Source organism: Triticum urartu, chromosome 4 (genome assembly GCF_003073215.2).
Source record: "Triticum urartu cultivar G1812 chromosome 4, Tu2.1, whole genome shotgun sequence".
Classification (NCBI taxonomy): Eukaryota; Viridiplantae; Streptophyta; class Magnoliopsida; order Poales; family Poaceae; genus Triticum; species Triticum urartu.
This window is the reverse complement of record NC_053025.1, coordinates 111,232,671-111,251,197: the sequence shown is the minus strand read 5'-3', so window position 1 is coordinate 111,251,197 and position 18,527 is coordinate 111,232,671.

Sequence of the window (18,527 nt, the reverse complement as noted above, 5' to 3'; positions counted from 1 at the left end):
TTTGTTAAGCAGCATGAATGGATCCCTGCCATGTATTTTGTTGTCTTGTTTGAGTGCTGTAGCATGTTTGTCTTGTTGCATTTACATGGCTACTTGTTGTATATCGCAGACCGGTGCCATATTTGAATTGCTTGCCATTTCCAAACCGTGTCTCCGATTCCGGTGATCTTTATATCGTTTTCAAGAAAATCATCCCACCTTTCCAGTGGAACACTTGGATTTCCAAGTTGAGGCCAGGTTCAGTCATCTCTTGTCAAATCTTGCATATGCATCACATATTGCATCCCGCATAGCATACCATGTTTGCATCATGCTGTTTGAGCTTTGCACGTGGTTGATTGTGTCCTTTTTGCTTGTTTTTCATGTTTGGGTAGAGCCGGAAGACGAGTTCGCTAACGAGGAGCCCGTTGAGTTTGCTTTTGAGGATCCAGTCAACTCTGACAACTTTGCAGGCAAGATGATCATACCCTCGAAATCACTTCTATCTTTGCTTTGCTAGATGCTTGCTCTTTTGCTATGCCTATGCTACGATGCCTACCTCTTGCTTATCATGCCTCCCAAATTGCCATGTGAAACCTCTAACCCACCATGTCCTAGCAAACCGTTGATTGGCTATGTCACCGCTTTGCTCAGCCCCTCTTATAGCGTTGCTAGTTGCCGGTGAAGATTGGAGACCGTTCATTGTTGGAACATTATTTACTTGTTGGGATATCACTATATTATCTTGTTATCTTAATGCATCTATATACTTGGTAAAGGGTGGAATGCTCGGCCTCTCGCCTAGTGTTTTGTTCCACTCTGCCGCCCTAGTTTCCGTCATATCGGTGTTATGTTCCCGGATTTTGTGTTCCTTACGCGGTTGGGTGATAATGGGAACCCCTTGACAGTTTGCCTTGAATAAAGCTTTTCCAGCAATGCCCAACCTTGGTTTTACCATTTGCCACCTAGCCTCTTTTCCCTTGGGTTTCCGGAGCCCGAGGGTCATCTTATTTAAAAAACCCCGAGCCAGTGCTCCTCTGAGTGTTGGTCCAAACAGAGCCACTTGCAGCGCCACCTCGGGGCAACTCGAGGTTTGGTTTTAGTTGTACGTAGTGTTCATCTGAGTGTGCCCTGAGAACGAGATATGTGTAGCTCCTATCAGGATTTGTCGGCACATTCGGGCGGTGTTGCTGGATTTGTTTTAACTTGTCGAAGTGTCTTGTAGAACCGGGATACCGAGTCTGATCGGAACGTCTCGGGAGAAGGTATATCCTTCGTTGACCGTGAGAGCTTGTCATGGGCTAAGTTGGGACTCCCCTGCAGGGATTTGATCTTTCGAAAGCCATGCCCGCGGTTATGGGCAGATGGGAATTTGCTAATGTCCGGTTGTAGATAACTTGAACCTTAACTTAATTAAAATGAATCAACTGTGTGAGTTACCGTGATGGTCTCTTCTCGGCGGAGTCCGGGAAGTGAACACGGTGTTGGAGTAATGCTTGCCGCAGGTTGTTCTCTAGTTATGCGTTCGCGCTTTGCCTTCTCTTCTCACTCTCTTTTGCGAACAGGTTAGCCACCATATATGCTAGTCGCTTGCTGCAGCTCCACATATTTACCTTACCTTACCTATAAGCTTAAACAGTCTTGATCGCGAGGGTGCGAGATTGCTGAGTCCCTGTGGCTCACAGATTACTTACAAACCAGATGCAGGGCCTGATGACTCCGTTCCAGATAACGTGCTTGAGCTCAAGTGGGAGTTCAACGAGGACTCACGCCGTTACTATGTGTCTTTCCCTGATGATCAGTAGTGGTGCCCAATTGGGGCGATCGGGACCGTGTCGCATGTTGGGTTGGTCTTTTATTTTGGCACCGTAGTTGGGCCATGAGTGATTGGATGATGTAATGCTATTTATGTACTTTGTTTGACGTGGCGAGTGTAAGCCAACTATGTACCTTCCCCTTTTATTATCTATATTACATGGGATGTTGTGAAGATTGCCTTACTTGCGACATTGCTTTCAATGCGGTTATGCCTCTAAGTCATGCTTTGACACGTAGGTGATATAGCCGCATCGAGGGCGTTACAATCCCGAACACCCCAGCACTCGTGGCATGGGGCAGAAGCCGATGACTAGCCATCTCTCAGATTTGATAAACAGCCGAACAGAAGGTAATATTTTAAATTCAAACAAGCGTTGCATAGCGCATATGAACAAGTTTTCATAAATACAGGATTACACGAGCGAGTTTACTCAAATATTATATCTTTAGCGCACTCGTCCGCTACAAGACGGGTACCCTTCAGGACACCCTCATAGTACATCTCGGGGTGGCGATGCTCCTTGCCCTCTGGCGGCCCTTCCTTGATCAGCTTCACGGCGTCAAGCTTGGCCCATTGCACCTTCACACGGGCGAAAGCCCGGCGTGCACCTTCGATGCAGACAGACCGCTTGATGACTTCCAGCCGTGGGCAGGCATCCACAAGCCACCTCACCAGGCCGAAGTAGCTGTTGGGAAGGGCGTCGCCAGGCCACATCCGGACTATAAAGCCCTTCATGGCCTGTTAGGCCGCCTTGTGTAGCTCGACCAGCTGCTTTAGCTGGTCGCTCATAGGCACCGGGTGTTCGGTCCTAGTATACTGAGACCAGAATAGCTTCTCTGTTGAGCTTCCCTCCTCGGCCTGGTAAAACTGTGTGGCATCCGACACGCTGCGGGGCAAATCTGCGAATGCTCCTAGAGAGCTCCGGACTCGGGTAAGTAACAAGTAATTTACTTTCACATGCTTGCTTTGCATATTGAATGCCTTACCCGCTGCTATCTTCTTCATCGTATCAATCTCCTGGAGAGCCTTTTGGGCTTCAGCCTTGGCATTCTTGGCGCTCTCAAGGGCCGCGGCAAGCTCGGACTCTCGCGTCTTCAAGTCAAGCTCCAACGCCTCGTGCTTCGTCACGAGAGCATGGAGCTCTTGCTGCACTTCGCCCACCCGAGCCTCATGCCTTTCTCGCTCGGTGCGCTCCTTGGCCGCTTCGTTTTCGGCCTCAGATAGCGTTTGCTTTAGGGTCGCCACCTCGGTCGTGGCCCCTGGCAAATTTACGATGATCCTGTTATTTTGCAATTGCATACTTTTATATATATCCATAGACTAGGTACTACTTACCTTTGTTCTCCTCGAGTTGCCTCTTGGCAAGGCCAAGCTCTTCCTTGGACCCTTGAAGGTCCTGCTTCAGTGCGGCGACCTCCGCAGTCAGTGCGGCAGAGGCCAGCAGCGAAGCCTGCATACGCATATAGACATACTTATATTAGACTCCTACGATATTGTTTGATCCTCTGTTCGTCTTTTCTTTGTGAACACCGAATAGAGGATCAGGGGCTACTGTCTATGCGGTAATATTTCTCCTATATGGATAAAACTTACCTCAAAGCCTGTTAGAAGGCTGGCACAGGCTTCAGTCAGTCCGCTCTTGGCGGACTGAACCTTCTGGACCACCGCACTCATAATAGTGCGGTGCTCTTCATCAATGGAAGCGCTGCGAAGTGCTCCCAGCAGATTGTCCGGTGCCTCTGGATAGGCAGAGGTCACCGGCACAGGCGTCTTGCGCCTCTTGGAAGGAGGCCGCCTGCCCGAGTCCAGAACCACTAGAGGTTCCGGCGCGGTGTTCGGCTGAGGGCCGAACTCGGAGCCCTCGGGGGCTTTGCTCCCCCTGCTCCCAGAGTCCGGAAGATCACTTTGAGGCGCCTCTGGGACTGTCTCCCCTTGACCCAGTGCCTCTTGTGACAACACCTCGGCGTTGTCCGTAGGGCAAGGGGAGGTGGCGGTTGGAAGTGGATCGCTATCCATATCCGACGAGCCCAGGGAGCCGTCCGACGAGGATACGTCGATACCGGTTCGGGGCGGTCTGCACAATCATATTTCAGCATTAGGAGAAGCAGTGTGACAAAGGAATGCTATGAGTTACTCTGGTATCCGAATACTTACGACTTCGCCAGGGGCTTGGCCCTGAGCAGCCACTCGTCTTCGCCTTCAGCAGCGGTGGTGGAGTAGTCCGGAAGGAGAGTCCTTCCATTCTTGGACCCTTCGGCCTCCCCAGTTGGGGCGGCCTTCCTTTTCTTGCCTCCCCCGGCTGGAGGGGGAGCATCTTCATCTTCCTCCTCGTCTTCTGGGAGGAGTGCATCGTGGAGTTATCGGACAATGAGTCCGATACCACCTGGCGCCGGGAACTCTTTCGGGTTCCCTTGGCCTTCTTGGTCTTCTCCGGCACCTTGTAAGGAGCCGGAGTCAGCATCTCCGTTAGGAGAGCGTCTGCAGTGTCTTCGGGCAGAGGGGCTGGACAGTTAATCTGCCCCGATATCTCCACCCAGTCCTGTCAAAGGCATGGAGCTCAGACCCCGCACATGGTTAAGCTAGGGGAAATAAATATCCTACCGAATGTATAGAACTCACCGAATGCGCTAGGCGCTTCGCGCTTAGTCTGCGGTCCTCGGTAAGAGAAGGAGGGACCTCGGCACCCTTGAACAGCACCTTCCAGACGTCCTTGTGCATCGTGTCGAAGAGCTCGATTAGAGTCTGGTGATGGGCCGGGTCGAACTCCCACAGATTAAAATCATGTTGTTGACACGGGAGGATCCGGCGGACGAGCATGACCTGGACTATGTTGACAAGCTTGAGCTTCTTGCTTGCCATATTCCGGATACATTTCTGGAGTCTGTCCAGCTCCACCGATGAACCCCGGGACATGCCCTTATCTTTCCAGGAGGTGAGCCGCGTGGGGATTCCTGATCGAAACTTGGGGGCCACCACCCAGTTGGTGTCACGCGGCTCGGTGATGTAGAACCACGCCGATTGCCACCCCTTTATGGTCTCCACAAAGGAGCCTTCGAGCCATATGACATTGGGCATCTTGCCCACCATGGCTCCGCCACATTCCGCTTGTTGGCCTCCCACCACCTTCGGCTTGATATTGAAGGTCTTCAGCCACAGGCCGAAGTGGGGCCGGATGCGGTGGAAAGCCTCACACACGACGATAAACGCCGAAATGTTGAGGACGAAGTTCGGGGCCAGATCGTGAAAGTCCAGCCCGTAGTAAAACATAAGACCGCGGACGAATGGATGAAGGGGAAACCCCAGTCCACGGAGGAAGTGGTGGAGGAAAACTACCCTCTCATGAGGTTCCGGGGTAGGGACGATCTGCCCCGCAGCGGGCAGCCGATGCGCGATATTCGCGGATAAGTATCCGGCTCCACACAGCTTTTTGATGTGTCCCTCCGTAACAAAGGAGGCCATCCACTTGCCTCCCGCTCCGGACATGTTTTGGAGAGAATAAAGGAGGAGGACGCGGACTTGGGCGCTGGAGCTCGAGTACGCGAGAATGGGTGAGCAAGGAGGAAGAAGGCGTGGGTAGAAAAAGGTTAGACCTTATCCCTTTATAAGGGCAGCCGAAACTATGCGCCCCCACTAGCCTGGTAAAACTCACCTATCCCCCAAGCGCCGTAATCGATGGCGCAGTTGGGTTACCCACGTCCGTATTGATGGGAATCCCGTAATAAGGGGAACACGATCTCTGCTTTGACAAGACGTGTCAAGAAACCGCCTCGCGTTATGTGCGGGGCTGGTTAAGGAAAAATGGTTCGAATAATTACCGGGCCATGGCGTAATGTCATGCTGCCAAAACGTGTCAGCAGATTGGATTTGTGGAAATATTATTCTCTCTACGGTGGTATGTGGAACTTATTTTGCAGGGTCGGACACTATCCTTGTATTCAAACTCTTCTGTGATGTATTCGGAGGAGGAACCCGCCTTGCAATGCCGAGGACAACACTGCGCGCTGGACTCATCGTCATTGAAACCTGGTTCAGGGGCTACTGAGGGAGTCCTGGATTAGGGGGTCTCCGGATAGCCGGACTATATCCTTTGGCCGTACAGTTGGACTATGAAGATACAAGATTGAAGACTTCGTCCCGTGTCCGGATGGGACTCTACTTGGCGTGGAAGGCAAGCTAGGCAATACGGATATGTATATCTCCTCCTTTGTAAACCGACCTTGTGTAACCCTAGCCCCCTCCGGTGTCTATAAGCCGGAGGGTTTAGTCCGTAGGACAACAACAATCATACCATAGGCTAGCTTCTAGGGTTTAGCCTCTCCGATCTCATGGTAGATCAACTCTTGTAATACTAATATCATCAAGAATAAATCAAGCAGGACGTAGGGTTTTACCTCCATCAAGAGGGCCCGAACCTGGGTAAAAACATCATGTCCCTTGTCTCCTGTTACCATCCGCCTAGACACACAGTTCGGGACCCCCTACCCGAGATCCGCCGGTTTTGACACCGACATGGAGCTGGAAGTCTTGGCTGCCTAGTTGGTGGGGTAGGCAGACACGGTGCAGCATAGGACTGCCTTGGAGCAGGTGCAGTAGGCTGGTACATGTTGTTGGGAATCCATATTATACGCTTCTGCGAAGATAGGCCCGAAGATGAGCCCGTGTCACGGTTGCGCCTGTGAGAGCTCTGGTGTTCCTGCAAACCAGTTTCGACATTGATGGCCTTGTCCACCAAGGTGGCGAAAACAGCAAAGTCATGCATTAAAAGTGCGAGCTTGATATCAGCTTGAAGGCCATCATGGAACTTCTCCTGTCTGCGTGCATCAGTTGCAATGTCTTCTTCAGCATAGCGGGACAAGTCCAGAAACTCCCGCTGATAAGCTTCAACAGTTTTGTTTCCTTGGGAGAGGTTGCGGAACTCACGCTTCTTACGGTCCATGACTCCCCGAGGAATGAAGCGAGCACGGAAAGCAGCTTGGAAGTCTGGCCAGGTGATGATTGTTCCAACTGGTAGAGTACACCGGTGGCTGTCCCACCATTGAGCAGCGGGTCCTTTCAGGAAGAATGAAGCAAAGGTGACATAGCTGGCAGGGGCTACATCAGCATACTCCATCTCATAGGTGATGTCATGGAGCCAGTCATCAGCATCCAAAGGCTGAGTTGAGCTGCGGTACACGGTTGGGTTGAGACGGATGAAATCCTGCAGAGTCACTTGGGTTGGCTGCTGGTTCATATTGGGGCAAGGAAACTGAGCCATAATATTCTCCATGAACTGGCGATTCAGCTCAAACTGTTGCATCATCCCAGCCATGTACTCAGGCGGTGGTGGGGGATGGCCACCACGACCATGACCACCTGGTCTAACCATCCTGCTAATATATAACAGGGGTAGTTCAGCATTGAGAAATTGCAAGGATAAGAATCATCCATGATGAAACATGTATAATGAAATGACACGACAGATACAACATGGTACTTGGCATATCTTACAAAAGTGATCATGCATAGAGTTCGATACACAGAGTTCAGTACATAGACTAAAAACATCATAGGCGGCACGCAGGCTCGCGGTGAATGCATCTAACACTAACAAGCAAGCCTACATCAGTCCCAGGAGGAACTGTGGAGGTAGGTGTAGCCTGACAGTTGGTAGTGACGCGAAGGAAAGTCCTCCACGTGAGTAGCCTGGGGTCCGCGGATACTCTGGTGCGGAACCCGATGCGCAGGTGGTAGGAGAGGACCAAGTGCGGGAGAGTAGCCTCCCACATCCGGCCAGCCGACACCCTGGGGCATCACGGTCCTGGCAGGGTAGATCACAGAACACAACAGATCACCAGATCGGACAGATGGGTGCAACAGCATCAGAGCACGGTACAGGTGCTGACGGGTGGTGTACAACTCGTGGCGAAGAGCTCGGTTAGCTATATCGAGCCCATCAGCATGCAGAACCAGGTTCTGATGGTAGAAGGGCTCTCGGGTGACAGTGGAGTAGGCAGCGGTATAGTATCCCTCTGCACCATCATTGGATGTGATAGCAATGTGCCTGAAAGGGGAGGTGTCCAACTCCCGATACTCTCCACGAAGACGTGTCAGAGCAGCATAAGCAGCATCGTGGACCGCCATGTCGATAGTCATTCCAACACCATGAGCAGTGTGCAGCACGGTAGTGGAGTCATACTCCTGAGAGTAGAGGTGGACGATGGCACGGTACAGCTCCTGGTTGAAGTCCTGGTACTCCTCGTAGACAGTGTACTCAAGGTGCCAGCGATAACCCAAAAAGGTCATCATCTCAACCAACACAGCAGGTGATCCTGAGGTACCAACGGCCGTCGTGTGGCGCACGACCTGTCTCGTGGGCTCCATCTGAAAACAAAGGTGTTTCAAAGGAGTCAAATGACGGTGTGGATAATGTTCAACATACTACTCTAAGGAATAACTAGGGCTTATCCAACTTTGGGGTGAACATGGTCATGGGATCCTAATGTTAGAGTTAGTAAAATCGTTTAACCCGAGTAGAAGAGAGTTTAGAGTCCCAGAGTAAGGATCGAGGAATAAAAGATCCTAATACCACCCAGATGGCGACGTGAGCCCGTAAGGCACACAGCCATGTTAGTAAAAGTTTTGTAATGTCTAGACTCGACTTCGGTCAAGGAGTGTGGAAGGGGGATTCCTACAGGCAGTCGGCTCTGATACCAACTTGTGACGCCCCCGATTCAATCGTACACTAATCATACACGCAAACATGTACGATCAAGATCAGGGACTCACAGGAAGATATCACGACACAACTCTACAAATAAAATAAGTCATATAAGCATCATATTACAAGCCAGGGGCATCGAGGGCTCGAATACAAGAGCTCGATCATAGACGAGTCAGCGGAAGCAACAATATCTGAGTACAGACATAAGTTAAACAAGTTTGCCTTAAGAAGGCTAGCACAAACTGGGATACATATCAAAAGAGGCGTAGGCCTCCTGCCTGGGATCCTCCTAAACTACTCCTGGTCGTCGTTAGCGGGCTGCACGTAGTAGTAGGCACCTCCCGAGTAGTATTAGTCGTCATCGACAGTGGCGTCCAGCTCCTGGGCTCCATCGTCTGGTCGCAGCAATCGGGTATAGAAAGGGGGAAAAGGGAGCAAGGCAACCGTGATTACTCATCCAAAGTACTCGCAAGCAAGGAGCTACACTACATATGCATGCATTGGTATCAAATGGAAAAGGGGTATCATATGTGGACCGAACTATAGAATGCCGGAATAAGAGGGGGATAGCTAGTCCTATCGAAGTCTACGCTTCTAGCCACCTCCATCTTGCAGCATGTAGAAGAGAGTAGAAGGTAAGTTCACCAAGTAGCACCGCATATCATAATCCTACCCGGCGATCCTCCCCTCGTCGCCCTGTTAGAGAGCGATCACCAGGTTGTATCTGGCACTTGGAAGGGTGTGTTATTAAGTATCCGGTTCTAGTTTTCATAAGGTCAAGGTACAACTCCAAGTCGTCCTGTTACCGAAGATCACGGCTATTCGAATAGATTAACTTCCCTGCAGGGGTGCACCACATTTCCCAACACGCTCGATCCCCTTTGTCCGGACACACTTTTCTGGGTCATGCCCGGCCTCGGAAGATCAACACGTCGCAGCCCTACCTAGGCACAACAGAGAGGTCAGCACGCCGGTCTAAATCCTATGGCGCAGGGGTCTGGGCCCATCGCCCATTGCACACCTGCACATTGCGTACGCGGCCGGCGAGCAGACCTAGCCTCCCTTATACAATAGCAGGCGTTCCAGTCCAACCCGGCGTGCGCTGCTCAGTCCCTGACGTCACGAAGGCTTCGGCTGATACCATGACGTCGAGTGCCCATAATTGTCCCCGTGTAGTTGGTTAGTGCGTATAGGCCAGTAGCCAGACTCAGATCAAATACCAAGATCTCGTTAAGCGTGTTATCTTGAAGTAATCGCGAACATCGACCAGGGCCAGGCCCACCTCTCACCTAGGTGGTCTCCACCTACCCTGTCGCTCCGCCACAAAGATCCACGCATAGGGCCATCGGGAAAGTATGTCCTTCCAGCCCCCAATTCGTGAATCAACCGCGGGTACTCAACGAGTCGACCTGACTTTAGTCACAACATATATCATGTGTAGTAGGTTTAGTATATACCCGTGATCAACACCTGACGTGATCACGGCCCGGTAGTATAGCATGGCAGACAGACAAGAATGTAGGGCCACTGATGATATACTAGCATGCTATACTAAGCATTTAGGATTGCAGGTAAGGTATCAACAGCTGTAGCAACAATGACAGGCTATGCATCAGAATAGGATTAACGGAAAGCAATAACATGCTACACTACTCTAAGGCAAGCAGTAGAGAGAAGAGTAGGCGATATCTGATGATCAAGGGGGGGGCTTGCCTGGTTGCTCTGGCAAGAGAGAGGGGTCGTCAACACAGTAGTCGTACTGGGTAGCAGCGGTGTCGGTCTCGGTGTCTAGCGAGAGAAGAGGGGGGGAGAAACAGTAAATATCAAGCAAACAGATGCATAGCAATGCATGACATGACAAGTATCGGTGCTAGGGGTGCCCTAATGCGGTATGAGGTGGTACCGGTGAAGGGGGGAAACATCCAAGAAAGTATCCCCGGGGTTTCGCGGTTTCGGATAGATGAACCGAAGGGGGAAAGTTGCGTTTTCGCTATGCTAGGGATGTGTGGTGGACGAATGGGCTGCGTATCCGGATTCGTCTCGTTGTTCTGAGCAACTTTCATGTACAAAGTTTTTCCATCCAAGTTACGAATTATTTTATATGATTTTCTAAAGTTTAATTGATTTTCTGAATTATTTACTTATTTAAATCCAACATTATCCACAGTGAATGATGACGCAAGCATGACATTAGAGTGATGTCAGCAGGTCAACTAGTCGGTTGACCAGTCAAACTAGACAAGTGGGTCCAGTGGGGCCCACATGTCATTGTCATGGGCACTCACAGGGGGGTTTAGACTAACTAAAAGGGTTAATTAGCGGGTGGGGCCCAGTGGTCAGTGAGAGATTAAGTCTTTAATTAATTAATTTAATTAATTAGCAATTTATCTGTTTATTTTTATTCGTCTATGGCGTGGGGCCCGCATGTCATAGACACAGGGGAGCCACGTCAGCGCTGACCAAGTCAATGGTTCAACGGGGCCCACCTGTCAGCGACACAAGGGGCCCACACATCAGGCTAGCTCAGCAACGGCCGACGACTCGTCGGAATTACACCGGCGAGCTCGTTCGCGACGGCGTGCCCTCGGGCCTTGTCGGAAAACGCCCACAGGGCACCATTTCGGTCGCGGCCGGGCGCGTTAGAACGGCAAGACGACGACGCGTCGATTCGTGGTGGTCTCGCGGGTTGCGATGGTCGGAGACCAGCATTACAACGTCCCCGGCGGTGGGGTGTTTCGGGCGAGCATCGGCAATGGCAATGCAGCGCGCTAATGGGTAAACAGAAGGGCGGGGCGAGGCCTACGTGCGCGCGCGAGCACAACGGCACGAGCCCGAGACCAAAAGGGTCACCGGACGGCTGCCGGCGACGAGCATGTGCGGCAACGCGCTCGGGAGCTCGATGGAAATAGAGTTACGACGAGCTAGCGGGAAATTGGAGGGGCTGGGGAGGATCTAATGGGCATGACGAGCGCAACCGGCGCTGGACCGTGACCCTTTGGTCATCGGAGACCTGTCGGCGACGAGTTCCGCGGCGCTGCGTTCGGGTGCTACGGCAACAGCTAGCTAGGGCGCGCGCGAGAGAGAGGAGGCAGCGAGGGCTCACCGAGCGGCACACACAGTGGACCGTGAACGGTTTAGTAGTAGCAGAGGCGTCGCCGAAGTTGATGAAGAGCGGCGGTGAAGCTCGTCGGAGCAGCGGAGGAAGACGGCGGCGTCGTGGGTGTTGCGGTGGCTCCGCACTCCAACGGAGTGCACCAGTTGAAGCAGCGGACGACGGCGGCCCTTGGAGACACAGCGGGGTGGCGAGGTGGGCACGGTGGCTGTGGTCAGGCCGGAGCCATGGAGGCGGTGGCGCTCGGATGCGTGGCGAAGGAGAGGCGGCGAGGTGGATCTGAGGGGAGAGGGAGGCGCAGGGAACGAGAGGGCGAGTGGGGGATGAGACCCGAGGAGGCGTGGCGCTGGCGTTCTTATCCCCTCCCGGCACTGGTGCCGGCGAGGTGGTTGGGCGGGAGCGTGCCCCTGTTCCGACCCGGGTCGGGGGAATAGGGGAGGGAGACGAGGCAGGGGGCCGGGCCGGCTGGCCTTTCCCAGTTGGGCTGGCCAGCTGTTGCTAGCTGGGCCATGTGGCCCACAGGGTTGGGGGCCCTTTTTTATTTCTCTTTGTTTTGGTTTTCTGTTCTTATTCCTTTTCTCTTATTTATTTTATTTTCTATTTTAAATCATTTTAAAATATTTAGGCAACTCCTAAAAATGGGTTTTCTCCACAATAATTACAAGTGCAATTTTTGGCACCCACCGAACATTTTTGTTTCAATGTTTGAAAAAATTTATCGTTCGACTTGATTTTAAATTTGAATTTGTATCGGTTACGAATCAACGCGAGTTTATCAATAGTAAATGAAGTGACACGTCATCATTAGCACAGTTTTACTGTAGCTTGATTACCCGGGCGTCACAATCACCTCCATAACCGGGAAATATTTCTTTAGTCCTCTAAGGATAATTTTGACCGCTGTCCATTGATCTACTCCCAGATCACTATTGTACTCCCTTGCCAAACTCATGCTAAGGTATACAATAGGTCTGGTACATAGCATGGAAAACTTTATAGAACCTATGGCTGAGGCATAGGGAATGACTTTCATTCTCTCTCTATCTTCTGCCATGGTCGGGCTTTGAGTTTTACTCAACTTCACACCTTCCAACACAGGCAAGAACCCTTTCTTTGACTGATCCATTTTGAACTTCTTCAAAATCTTGTCAAGGTATGTGCTTTGTGAAAGTCTTATTAAGCATCTCGATCTATCCCTATAGATCTTCATGCCCAATATATAAGTAGCTTCACCGAGGTCTTTCATTGAAAAATTCTTATTCAAGTATCCTTTTATGCTATCCAGAAATTCTATATCATTTCCAATCAACAATATGTCATCCACATATAATATCAAAAATGCTACAGATCTCCCACTCACTTTTTGTAAATACAGGCTTCACCATAAGCCTGTATTAAACCATATGCTTTGATCACCTTATCAATGCGTATATTCCAACTCCGAGATGCTTGTACCAGTCCATAGATGGATCGCTGGAGTTTGCATACTTTATTAGCACTTTTAGGATTGACAAAACCTTCTGGTTGCATCATATACAAGAAATCCATTAAGGAATGCAGTTTTGACATCCATTTGACAGATATCATAAAATGTGGCAATTGCTAACATGATTCAGACAGACTTAAGCATCGCTACGAGTGAGAAAATCTCATTGTAGTCAACACCTTGAACTTGTCGAAAACCTTTTGCGACAAGTCAAGCTTTGTAGATAGTAACACTACCATCAGCGTCCATCTTCCTCTTGAAGGTCCATTTATTATCAATGGCTTGCCGATCATCGGGCAAGTCCACCAAAGTCCACACTTTATTTTCATACATGATCCTATCTCAGATTTCATGGCCTCAAGCCATTTTGTGGAATCTGGGATCATCATCACTTCCTCATAGTTCATAGGTTTGTCTTGGTCTAGTAACATGACTTCCAGAACAGGATTATCGTACCACTCTAGTGCGAAACATGCTCTGGTTGACCTACGATGTTCGGTAGTAACTTGATCTGAAGTTTCATTATCATTATCATTAGCTTCCTCTCTAGTTGGTGTAGGCATCACAGGAACTATTTTCTGTGATGAGCTACTTTCCAATTCGAGAGAAGGTACAATTACCTCATCAGGTTCTACTTTCCTCCCACTCACTTCTTTCAAGAGAAACTCCTTCTCTAGAAAGGATCCATTCTTAGCAACAAAGATCTTGCCTTCGGATCTGTGATAGAAGGTGTACCCGACAGTTTCTTTTGGGTATCCTATGAAGACGCACTTCTCCTATTTGGGTTCGAGCTTATCAGGCTGAAGCTTTTTCACATAAGCATCGCAACCCCAAACTTTAAGAAACGACATCTTAGGTTTCTTGCCAAACCACAGTTCATACGGTGTCATCTCAACGGATTTAGATGGTGCCCTATTTAACGTGAATGCAGTTGTCTCTAATGCATAACCCCAAAACGATAGTGGTCAATCCGAAGAGACATCATAGATGCCACCATATCTAATAAAGTACGGTCACGACGTTCAGATACACCATTACGCTGTGGTGTTCCGAGTGGCGCGAGTTGTTGCCGGGGGCTGAAGACACAAGGATCTAACCACGGCAAGCCAAAGTTGCTGGGGGCTGCGGACTCAGATAAGTCCTTCATCCCCTGTTGTGCATTTCTGTATGGAACTGGGACAAATGAAACCTTGTTTTGCTCCAAGACCACCATGCTCCCCTTCTTCTTGTACCCAAGTCACCGGGACAGAACCGGGTGATAGACGCGGTGGCGAGGAAATAAACGAAGGGCCTAACTCTACTTCGCCCCTGCCTCCGCCAAAAGCGTGAGTGTCGGTGTCAAAACTGGTGGATCTCGGGTAGGGGGTCCCGAACTGTGCGTCTAAGGCGGATGGTAACAGGAGGCGGGGGACAAGATGTTTACCCAGGTTCGGGCCCTCTTGATGGAGGTAATACCCTACTTCCTGCTTGATTGTTCTTGATGATATGAGTATTACAAGAGTTGATCTACCACGAGATCGTAGAGGCTAACCCTAGAAGCTAGCCTATGGTATGATTGTCTGTTGTCCTACGGACTAAACCCTCCGGTTTATATAGACACCGGAGGGGGCTAGGGTTACACAAGGTCGGTTACAAGGGAGGAGATCTACATATCCATATTGCCTAGCTTGCCTTCCACGCCAAGGAGAGTCACATCTGGACACGGGACGAAGTCTTCAATCTTGTATCTTCATAGTCCAACAGTCTGGCTAAAGGATATAGTCCGGCTATCCGGAGACCCCCTAATCCAGGACTCCCTCAGTAGCCCCTGAAGCAGGCTTCAATGACGACGAGTCTGGAGCGCAATATTGTCTTCGGCATTGCAAGGCGGGTTCCTCCTCCGAATACTCCATAGAAGATCTTGAGCACAAGGATAGTGTCTGGTTCTGCAAAATAAGTTCCATATACCATCATAGAGAGAATAATATTTTCACAAATCTAATCTGCTAACACGTTTAGCAACATCACATCATGTCATGGCTCGGTCATTATTCGAACCGTTTTCCTCAACCAGTACCGCACATATCGCGAGGTGGTTCTCTTGACACGTCTAGTCGAAGCAGAGATCGTGTCCCCTTATCACGGGATTCTCATCAATACGGGTATGGGTAACCCAAACGCGCCATTAATTATGACGCTAGGGGAGTAAGCGAGTTTAAAAGGTAAGTGGGGAGGCGCATCGCCTCCTCCGCCCTTATAAAGGGACAAAGATTCACCCTTTTTACCCACGCCCTCCTTCTCCATGCTTATCCATTCTCGCGCACTCGAGCTCCAGCGCCCAAGTTCACGTCTTTCTCCTCAAACCACTCCAATCATGTCCGGAGCGGGAGGCAAATGGATGGTCTCCTCCGACACGGCAGAGGACATCACAAAGCTACGGGGAGCCGGATATCTGGCCGCGGACATCACGCACCGGCTGCCGGCTGCGGGGCAGATCATCCCTACGCCCGAACCCCATGAGAGGGTAGTTTTCCTTACCCACTTTGTCCGCGGACTGGGATTTCCTCTCCACCCATTTGTCTGCGGGCTCATGTTCTACTACGGGCTGGATTTTCATGATCTGGCCCCCAATTTCATCCTCAACATCTCGGTGTTTATCGTCGTGTGTGAGGCCTTCCTCCGCATCAGGCCCCACTTCGGCCTGTGGCTAAAAACTTTCAATGTCAAACCGAAGGTGGTGGTCGGCCAGCAAGCAGAGTGCGGAGGCGCCATGGTAGGAAAAATGCCCAGCGTCACCTGGCTAGAAGGCTCCTATGTGAAGACCATAAAGGGGTGGCAATCGGGGTGGTTCTACATCACCAAGCCGCGCGACACCAACTGGGTGGCGGCCCCCAAATTTCGATCCAGAATCCCCACGTGGCTCACTTCCTGGAAAGAGAAGGGCCTATCTGGGGTTCTTCAGTAGAGCTGACCGGACTCCACACCTGCATCAGGAACATGATGAGCAAGAAAATCAAGCTCGTCAACATGGTCCAGGTCATGCTCTTCCGCCGGATTCTCCCGTGCCAACGATGGGCATTCAATTTGTGGGAGTTCGACCCGGCCCAACACCAAATGCTGCGAGAGCTCTTCGACATGACGCACGAGGATGTATGGAAGGTGCTGTTCAAAGGCGCCGAGGTGCCTCCTTCCCTCTCCGAGGACCGCGGACTCAGCGCAAAGCGCCGCACTAATCCGGTAAGTTTTCGTATCTCGCAGGGTATTTATTTTCCCTAGTTAAATGATGCGCGGGATCTAAGCTCTCATGCCATTAACAGGACTGGATAAAGATAGCAGAGCAGCTTGATTGCCCAGCCCCTCTGCCTGAAGACCCCGCAGATGCTCTCCTGACGGAGATGTTGACTCCGGCACCTTACGAGGTGCCGGCGAAGAAGACCAAGAAGAAGGCCACGGGGACCCGAAAGGGTCTCCGGCACAAGGTTGTATCGGACTCATCCGACGATGACTCCGACACGCCCTCCTCCCATAAAAACGAGGAGGAGGAGGAAAGTTCTCTCCCCTGGACGGGGGAGACAAGAAAAGGAAGGCCGACCCGACCGAGGAGGCCGAAGGGTCCAAGAAGGGAAGGACCCGCGCTCCGGACTGTTCCACGACGGCCGCCGACAGTGGCGACGAGTGGATACCCAGGGTCAAGCCCCTGGCGAAGTCGTAAGTGTCCGGATACCATAGTACTTCATGGTATGTTTTATTGCACTGCTTCTCCTCATGCTGAACATGATTATACAGTCCGTCCCGAGCTCATCTCGACGTATCCTCGTTGAGCGGCTCATTGGACTCGTCGGATATGAACAGTGGTTCTCTTCCGACTGCTTCCACCCCTCGCCCTATGGACAACGCCGAGGTGTTGTCTCAAAAGGCACCGAGCCAAGGGGAGGTGGTCCTGGGGGCGCCTCGAGGCGACCTCCCGGACCCTGGGTACCAAGGGAGCGAGGCTCCTATGGGCTCCGAGTTCGGCCCCCAGCCGAACACTGTGTCGGAAACTTTGATGGTTCCGGACTCCAGCAGGCGGTCCCCCGTTAAGTGGGGCCAACCACCCGTGCCGGTGGCCTCTGTCCATCCAGAGGCACCGGACAACTTGATGGAAGCGCTCCGCAGCGCTTCCATCGACGAAGAGCACCGCACTATCATGAGTGCGGTGATCAAGAAGGTTCAGTCCGCCAAAAACAGGCTTACAGAAGCTTGCGCCAGCCTCCTAACAGGCTTTGAGGTAAGTAATCAAAATATGTATAAGAAAATATTACCGCATAGATAGTATCCCATGATGGTCTGTTCGGTGTTCGAGAAGAAAGGCCGAATAGAGGATCAAATGATGAGTCAGGAGTCTAATAAGAATATGTCTATGTGTAAGTGCAGGCTTCCCTCCTGGCCGCTGCCGCACGTACTGCGGAGGTCTTTGCACTGAAGTAGGACCTGGAGTGGTCCAAGAACGAGCTTGGCCTTACCAAGAGGCAGATCGAGGAGAGCAAAGGTAAGCAATACCTTGTCTACGCTTTGGAAAAGAAGTTCGGTTGTAAAATAATAGGATCACCATGAATTTGCGGTGACCCTGAAGAAGGCGTTGTTCGAGGCCGAAGACAAAGCGGCCAAGGAACACATCGAGCGGGAGAAGCAAGAAGCCCGAGTGGGCGAGGTGCAGCAAGAGCTCGAGGCTCTCGCCAAAAAACACGAGTCCTTGGAGCTCGACTCTAAGACATGAGAGTCCGAGCTTGCACAGGCGCTTGAAAGCACCCGGAGCGCCAAGGCTGAAGCCCACAAGGCCCTCCAAGAAATTGATGCGGTGAAGAAGCAACGGGTAAGGCATTCATTATGCAAAGCAAGCATGTGAAGGAAACTTTCCTTTTTCTTACCCGAGTTCGGAGCTCTCCAGGAGCATTCACAGATCTTCCCCGCGGTGTACTGGATGTCGCGGAGTTTTACCATGCTGAGGAGGGGAGCTCGACAGAGAAGTTGTTCTGGTCTCAGTATACTGGGACCGAACACCCAATGCCCTTGAGCGACCAGCTGAAGTAGTTGGTCAAGCTTCACAAGGCGGCCGAACAGGCCATGAGGGGTCTTATAGTCCGGATGTGGCCTGGCGAGCCCCTGTCCGGCAGCTACTTCGGTCTGGTGAGGCGGCTTGTGGAGGCCTACCCACGGCTTGAGGTCATAAAGCAGTCCGTCTGCATCGAGGGTGCGCGCAGGGCTTTTGCCCGGGCGAAGGTGCACTGGGCGAAGCTGCACGCCGTGAAGCTGGTGAAGGAGGGGCCGCCGGAGGGCAAGGAGCATCTCCACCCCGAGATGTACTATGAGAGTGTCCTGGAGGGTTCCCGCCTTGTGGTGGATGAATGTGCCAGGGATGTAATTTTTGAATGGTCATGCTCATGTGATCCTGTAATGTGAAAGAAGTTCATCT